Source organism: Papio anubis, chromosome 7 (genome assembly GCF_008728515.1).
Source record: "Papio anubis isolate 15944 chromosome 7, Panubis1.0, whole genome shotgun sequence".
In the NCBI taxonomy this organism is placed as follows: Eukaryota; Metazoa; Chordata; class Mammalia; order Primates; family Cercopithecidae; genus Papio; species Papio anubis.
Genome location: NC_044982.1, coordinates 4,610,878 through 4,619,344, shown reverse-complemented (window position 1 = coordinate 4,619,344; position 8,467 = coordinate 4,610,878).

Below are 8,467 nucleotides of genomic sequence, written 5' to 3'. Positions count from 1 at the left end.
TTGCAGAGGAGAAGGAATAGAACCTGCCTTCAGAATGTGAACCACTCCCCGTAACTCAGAGACAAAACAATCCCATACCTTGAAGTGGCTTGGAGATGAGCGTTCTTTTATAGCAACATTAAATACATATGGGTATACCTAGCTTTATTTCCCCCCCTCAACTTAGAGTGTGAATGTGTGGTAAGCGTGTCCATCGCTGGATAAGCATCTGGTATGGTTTAATTGGCAATAAGTAGGGGAGTGGGGGCCAGGCGCCGTGGCTCACGCCTGTAATCCCAGCACTTTGGGAGGCCGAGGTGGACGGATCACTTTGGGTTAAGAGTTTGAGACCATCCTGGCCAACACAGTGAAACCTCATCTCTACTAAAAATACAAACGAATTAACCAGGTGTGGTGGTGGGAGCCTGTAATCCCAGTTACTCAGGAGGCTGAGGAAGGAGAATTGCTTGAACCTGGGAGGCAGAGGTTGCAGTGAGGTGAGATCGCGCCATTGCACTCCAGCCTGGGTGACAGAGCAAGAGTCTGTCTCAAAAAAAATAAAAATAAAAATTTAGCTAGGTGTGGTGGTGCACACCTGTAATCCCAGCTACTTGGGAGGCTGAAGCAGGAGAATCACTTGAACTCGGGAGGTGGAGGTTGTAGCGAGCCGAGATCGCGCCACTTCACTCCAGCCTGGGTGACAGAGGGAGACTTCATCTCAAAAAAAAAAAAAAAAATTGTAGGGGAGTGGCAAGTTTTCAGGGAACCCAAGAGCCTGAGTCTTCCTGAATGAGCTCTCCAGCAAGGTGAAAGCCCAGCAGAGTCTCTGGAGGGCAAAAATCTCAGGCAGAAGAAACTTCTGTGACTGCATTCACTCATTCGTAACAAAACACCCGCGGCCCCCCTGCCCCAGCTGAGGATGAGGAAAGCAACCACAGCTGCCGCTCTCCCTAGCTGCTTTCTCCAGCCTGGAGACCGGCGCGACTCCATCTCGCCATGAGGAGCTCGGGGTGGGAGGAGGCCTCACGGCTGTGTTAGGCAGCCCGTGGCTTTATGAGTGAGGACAGCCAGGACCACTGAACCCCAATACCCTCCACACTAGTTAGCACAGCAACAGTGTCAGGCAGACCCCAATCTCTCAGCTCCTGGCCCCGCACTTGTGTCAATATGGTACCGCGGTGAGACCCTAAATCTGCTCCACCAAAGTTGACCCGGGAACCAGTGTTGGGTTTCTGATGACCAGGAGGACCTGGTGGTTGCCAGGGTCCCTACAGCCAGTCTGCACACCTGCCCCGGGCACGACAGTGTTTCCATGTCCTCATCAAAACAAGAGAAAAGACGGCTGGGTGAGGTGGCTCACGCCTGTCATCCCAGCACTCTGGGAGGCTTAGGTGGGAAGATAGCTGGAGCCTAGGGGTTCAAGACCAGCCTGGGCAACATAGTGACACTGACTCTGTCACTACCAAAAAAAAAAAATTAGCTGGGTGTGGTGACGCATGCCTGTAGTCCCAGCTATATGAGAGGCTTGAGGTGGGGGATCACTTGAGCCCAGGAGACTGAGGCTTCATTGAGCCATGCACTTCAGCCTGGATGACAGAGCAAGACCCTGACTCAAAAACAAAACAAGAGAAAAGAGCAATGGAATGGTTCCTCTGGAAACTCAATTTGAAGAAGGATCCTTTTTCTGACATGCTCTTCCTCCACTTTTAGCATGGAAATATACCTTTGGAAATGGCAAGTGTAAATACTAGTGTCTTTTATAATTCTCCACTTGAAAAAAGTTGGCAATACCATTTTAAAATTTAAATAGTACGATAATGCTGACCAGCTTCCAGACCTATGAAATCCCAATTTCTAGGAACCCCGGTCTAGTTCAAACCCTGGTTTTACAGAAAATGAAATAGAGAAAGGAAAGCCCCATAACTGGTGAGCCAGCCCCTGTTGTGTATCTGCTAAGATCTCACAGAGTTAGCTGGGCGTGGTGGCTCACGCCTGTAATCCCCGCACTTTGGGAGGCCAAGGCAGGTGGATCACTTGAGATCAGGAGTTTGAAACCACCCTGGCCAACATGGTGAAACCCTGTCTCTACTATATAAAAAATTATCTGGGCATGGTGGTGCACCCCGGTAGTCCCAGCTACTCGGGAGGCTGAGGCAGGACAATCACTGGAGACAGAGGTTTCAGTGAGCTGAGATTGTGCCACTGCACTCCAGCCTAGGTGACAGAGTAAGACTGCATCTCCAAAAAAAAAAACTCACAAAGTTGTATGTTGGCGGGTAGTACTTTATCTTGACTACCATTTGGTTTCTTTCTAGGTTGTGAATTTTTTGAAAGTCTAGGAAAATGCACATTTGAAAGATTTATTTGAGACAGGCAATGGATCTCATATAGAAATGTTTTACTTTACCAAGTAAAAATTCAGATATTTCTTACATAGAAAATATTTCCTGTATTAAAAAGCTAAATTTTGGCCAGGCATGGTACCTCATGCCTATAATCCCAGCACTTTGGGAGGCCAAGGTGGACATATCACAAGGTCAAGAGATCGAGACCATCCTGGCCAACATGGTGAAACCCTGTCTCTACTAAAAATACACAAATTAGCTGGGCGTGGTGGCATACACCTGTAGTCCCAGCTACTCGGGAGGCTGAGACAGGAGAATCACTTGAACCTGGGAGGCAGAGGTTTCAGTGAGCTGAGATCGCGCCACTGCACTCCAGCGTGGGCGACAGAGCAAGACTCCATCTCAAGAAAAAAAAAAAAAAAAAAGCTAAATTTCTCAGAATACTTGAGAAAAGATCTTTGGAATCATCTTCAGTCTACCATACAGGATGTACCAGAAATGCTCCGTCATGTATAGTCACACATTTTCTATTTTTAAAAAAGTGCCCTAGAATAAATAAGAAGTAGCCAGGCTTGGTGGCTCACAGCTAGTAATCCTAACACTTTAGGAGGCCAGGGTGGGTCAATTGCTTGAGGCCAGGAGTTCAAGACCAACCTGGCCAACATGGCAAGACCCTGTCTCTTTAAATAAAAAAAAATACATAATTTTTTTTTAAAAATAAGAAGTACCCATGTTTTCCACCAGTTGACCTTGAAAAACTAGGGTGTCAAAACTCAAATCCGGCTGGACATGGTGGCTCATGCCTGTAACCCCAGCACTTTGGGAGGCCAAGATGGGCAGATCCCTTGAGCCCAGGAATTTGAGACCAGCTTGGGCAACATGGTAAAAGCCTGTATCTACAAAAAAATATACAAAAATTAGCCAGGCATGGTGGCACATACCTGTAGTCCCAGCTACGCAGGAGGCTGAGGTGGGAGGAACACCTGAGACTGGGAAATCAAGGCTGCAGTGAGCCAAGATTGCGCCACTGCACTCCAGCCTAGGCGACAGAGTGAGAACTTGTCTCAAAAAAAAAAAAGAAGAAGAAAAAATCAAATCCAACCCCCTTGGTGAGGATTTGACCCAAATGAAGACAGTGAAAAGAATTTCAATCAACAGGTATCTGTGGGGTGGCACATGTGGGCACTGGGGACTCAGTATGCCCTGGACAGTATCACCCTCTTGGTAGACAGAGCGGACACCCACAGCATAGAGGGGTCAGTGCTAGCAGCATGGGTCACACCTGCCCACCCTCCCCCAGCCCAGTCCCTGTGATCTTCTTCACCTCAGGAACTGACACCACCACCCAGCAGACTCACCAAGCCAGAAACCCGGAGGTTGGCCATGATTCTTCCCTTCCTAGGATTCTTAGATCCTAGAGACTGCATCTTAGCCTAGCCTTTCTCTCCTGCCCCGGCCCCGCCCCTTCCCTAGTCTGCAGTGACAGCTTTCTCTCCAGAACATGTTAAAATAGAGATCATGTCGCCCTCTTGCTTAAAACCCTCGAGTGGCTTCACATGGCACTTAAATAAAGCCTGAGTCCCTCCCCACGCTGACCTCTGCAGCCATGGCCAGCCGTGCTCCCACTGGTCCATCTCTGATTTCTGCTTCTCACCCACCAACCTCCTTCCTGCCCCAGGGCCTTCACACACGCTGTCACTGTCACTTCCTATTCTAGCTCCCAAAGTGACGGCGCTGACTGTTTTCAATGGCAGGTCTAAAATGCAGTGGTTTCTCTTGAAAGGGGCTTTCTCTGACCACCCTCCTGAAATTGGGAATCCCCCATCCCCTTACTCTCTATCAGGGCACCCTATTTTCATCAGAGCCCTGGTACAATTTGTAATTTCATTTATTTCTTAGTAGAGGGCCTCCGCCACGAGGCAGGGAGCTCCTCTGCTTTTTCATGGAAGTGGCCCCAGTGCCCAGCTCCATCCCTGGTGCACACGGGACATCTTGCTCAGCTTGTGAAGTGAATGAGACGTGAAGAGCAGGATGCACACCCCGTAGTGACTGTGCCTGAAGGGGGCAGAACCGTGGGAGGACATTCGCTCATCCCAATGTCTATGGAGCATGCCAAGCAATGACAGCAGTGAACCCAATGCAGACGCCCCAGTTTCCATGTCCTGAGACAGTCCAGTGAGTCAGGCTCCATGGCAGGAAGCCGGCATCGCAGTGGGGAGAGGCTAGGGCACTGCAGGGAGGCTTCCCACTGGGCTTCCCCTGATGAAAGCAGAGAATGCCCCAAGCAAGAGAATGCATTCAAAGACCTGAAGATGAAGGAGGCTGGAAGATTTGCCAGGGTTTGGCTGACAGAGTGGCAAAGAAAAACAAAACAAGGAAAAACTACTTATGACAATTACATACATACAAAAGTCTTCACAGGTAAATCTTTCCAACCCCTTTTTTTTTGGAGATGGAGTCTCCCTCCGTCTCCCAGGTTGGAGTCCAGTGGCATGATCTGGGCTCACTGCAACCTCCGCCTGCCGGTTCACACCATCACACCGTTCTCTTGCCTCAGCCTCCCGAGTAGTTGGGACTACAGGCGCCCGCCACTTCACCCGGCTAGTTTTTTTTTTTTTTTGTATTTTTTAGTAGAGACGGGGTTTCACCGTGTTAGCCAGGATGGTGTTGATCTCCTGACCTCATGATCCTCCCACCTCAGCCTCCCAAAGTGCTGGGATTACTGGTGTGAGTCAACGCGCCCAGCCTTAACCAACCTTTAAATATATGAATTTTCCTTAAACTGATCTGAAGCATAGAAGAAGAAGGAAAACTGCTTTTTTAATAAAGCAAATATAATGATGATACCAAATTCCAATAAAGACTGCACACAAAAAGAAACTATACACCAATCTCATTTATGCATACTGATGCAAAATCTTAGCAAATTAACAAATACAATCCAATGTATATTACAAAAGGAATACAACATATCCTTACTCAAGTGGGCAGGCTTGTCATTGCCAATAAGGAGACAAGCTGACATTAGCTCCTCCTCATGCAATGCAGCGGGGAGTCCCAGCACTGCCTACACATTATTCTTAACAAAAATGTTCAATCTGAACCTTACCATGATCAAACAATCAGACAAATCCAGACTGTGCAAAATTCAACAAGACAACTGGCACGGATGCTTTAAAATGTGAAGGCCGAATCCTGCTTTTGCCCATAGGCAGTCCAGAATTACCCTCCCACCATAAAGAACTACAGAATTAGAAAAATACATGAAGGCCGGGCACAGTGGCTCATGCCTGTAATCCCACACTTTGGAAGGCTGAGGTGGGCAGATGGCTTGAGGCCAGGAGTTCAAGACCAGACTGGCCAACATGGCGAAACCCCGTCTCTACTAAACATGTAAAAATTAGCTGGGCCTGGTGGCAGGTACCTGTAATCCAGCTACTTGGGAGGCTGAGGCATGAGAATAGATTGAACCTGGGAGGTGGAGGTTGCAGTGAGCAGAGATTGACCCACTGTACTCCAGCCTGGGTGACAGAGTGAGACTCTGCCTCAAAAAAAAAAAAAAAAAAGATAAAAATACATAAAAACTTTTTCAGACCTTGGTCAGGACAAAGTGTAGGCTGTGATTTTGGTATCCACAGAGGTCCTGGATTCAGTCTCCCACAGGCACTAAGTGTGACTATAAACTAATTGTGATGGTTCATTTTATGTGTGGACTTGACTGGACTAAGGGATGCCCACATAGTTGGGAAAACATTGTTTCCGGGTGTGTCTGTGAAGATATTGCTAGAGGAAATTAGCATTTGAATCAGTGGACTGACTAAAGATCTGCCCTCAGCAATGTGGGTGGGCCTCATCCAATCCGTTGAGGGCCTAGAAGCTGGGACACCCATCTTCTGCCCTCAGACACTGGAGCTCCCGGCTCTTGGACCTTCAGTCTCTGAGATTTATACCTGTGGCTGCTCTCTCCACCCCGTGACCGCACCTTATCTCTCTGGCCTTCAGCTTCCAACTGGAAGTTATAGCATTGACTCACCTAGTTCCCAGGCCTTCAAACTCAGACTGAATGACATCATGGGCTTTCCTGGTTTCCAGCTTGCAGATGCCATACTGTGGGACTTCTTAGCTTCCATAATCACACCAGTCAACTCCTATTATAACTCTCCACTGGTTTATATTTACCAGTATATAACCTACTGCTTCTGCTTCTCTAGAAAACTAATACACTGATCGCTGATTGAGCAAATAAATACATATATCAGAAAAACAAAAGCTGGATCTTTCACTGAGACAGGGTTTGCAAACACAGGAAGAAGCTAGGAAGATCCCGGGGAGATGCTGAATCAGAAATATCAGTCAAATTCAGGACATGTACATACACACACATATACAGACAAAGATAACAAAAGAATTATAGATTGTGTGTATATATGTAAAGCGTTTGTACATATATATGTTTCCTAGCCCTCTTCTAAGAGGGTCTAGAAGCACCAATCTCTGGCAACTCTGAGCACACTGAGTGCCAAGAACTTCATCTCTCAATTCTGTTCCGTTCTGTACTCCACTAAAAGGAAACATAGTTCGTTTTAGTCCTTTCTGTTGCTTATAGCAGAATACCTGAAACTGAGTAATTTATAAAGAAAAGGAATTTATTTCCTACAGCTCTGGGGGCTGAGAAGTCCACGGTCAAGGGACCACATTTGGTGAGGGCCTTCTTGCTGGTGTGGACTCTGCAGAGCCCTGAGGTGGCACAGGGCATCACACGGCGAGGCGGCTGGGTGTGCCAGCTCAGGTCTCTCTTCCTCTTCTTATAAAGCCACCTGCCCCAGTCCCAGGATAACCCAGGAATCCATGAATATATTTCTCCATTATTGAGGGCAGAGCCTGCATGACCCAGTCCCCTCTCAACACTGCCACATGGGGGATGAAATTGCAACATGAGCTTTGGAGTGACAAATATTCAAACCATAGCACAGTGCCTTGGAGAGATGGCTGAGTCTACAAGTTAACCCTGGAACTTTTTTTTTTTGGGGGGGGGGACCAGAAATTAAGGAAGTACTCAAAGAATGATGGGGACATATTAAAAGGACACAGGGGCCAATTTGCAGGTTCTCCCACTCTTCAAATCTAGGGTAATTTGAGTTTCAATACAAATAATGAGACTATCAGATTACAACCCACTGAACAAAATAAGATTCATGAGTCCATGCTAGTAAATAAAGGAATGAAAAAACTATATGAGGGAGAAGGGAAAGGTCTTCCTTATGATAGAATGCCAATTAATAAATATCAAAAAAAAAGGATGAAAATAGATCATTATGGTATAGCAACCACTACATAGGTGGTTGATAAAGGCAAGACTCATCAATAGATGCTAAGGCTAGTGGGTGGATGTCTGATAAGGCACAAGGTATTAGTGGAATAGTGGAATCTCTCTCTGCAACATGCCAATCAAACATAAAGTGGGGGCCAGGCACGGCGGCTCATGCCTGTAATCCCAGCACTTTGAGGGGCCAAGATGGGAGAATTGAGCCCAGGAGTTTGAGACCAGCCTGGACAACATAGTGAGACCCTATCACTACAAAAAAAAATTTAAAAATAAAAAATTAGCTGGGCAGTGCCTGTAGTCCTAGCTACTCAGGAGGCTGAGGATTGCTTGAGCCCAGGAGTTGAAGGCTGCAGTGGGCTATGACTGCACCACTGCACTACAGCCTGGGAGACAGAGCAAGATCCTAGTAAATAAATTAATTTAATTAATTGGGGAATGGTGACTTCACATTGGAGAAACCTGGCAGACACCGCCTTGGCCAGGTGACAGAGGCTAACATCAGCAGCAGTGGGCAAGGAGAACATGAGCCCCCTGATGCAATGCACTGCGCCACCAGGAACACACATCTGCAGTTGTCTTGCCAAGAATGGGGTCATGAGGACACATCGCCTGGACCCAGGTGGGGGGGCCAGCCCGCAGAAGAAAGGTTTGTATTCTGTAAGAGAATGCCATGCTTTCTTTTTTTTTTTTTGAGACGGAGTCTTACTCTGTCGCCCAGGCTGGAGTGCAGTGGCCGGATCTCAGCTCACTGCAAGCTCCGCCTCCCGGGTTTACACCATTCTCCTGCCTCAGCCTCCCAAGTAGCTGGGACTACAGG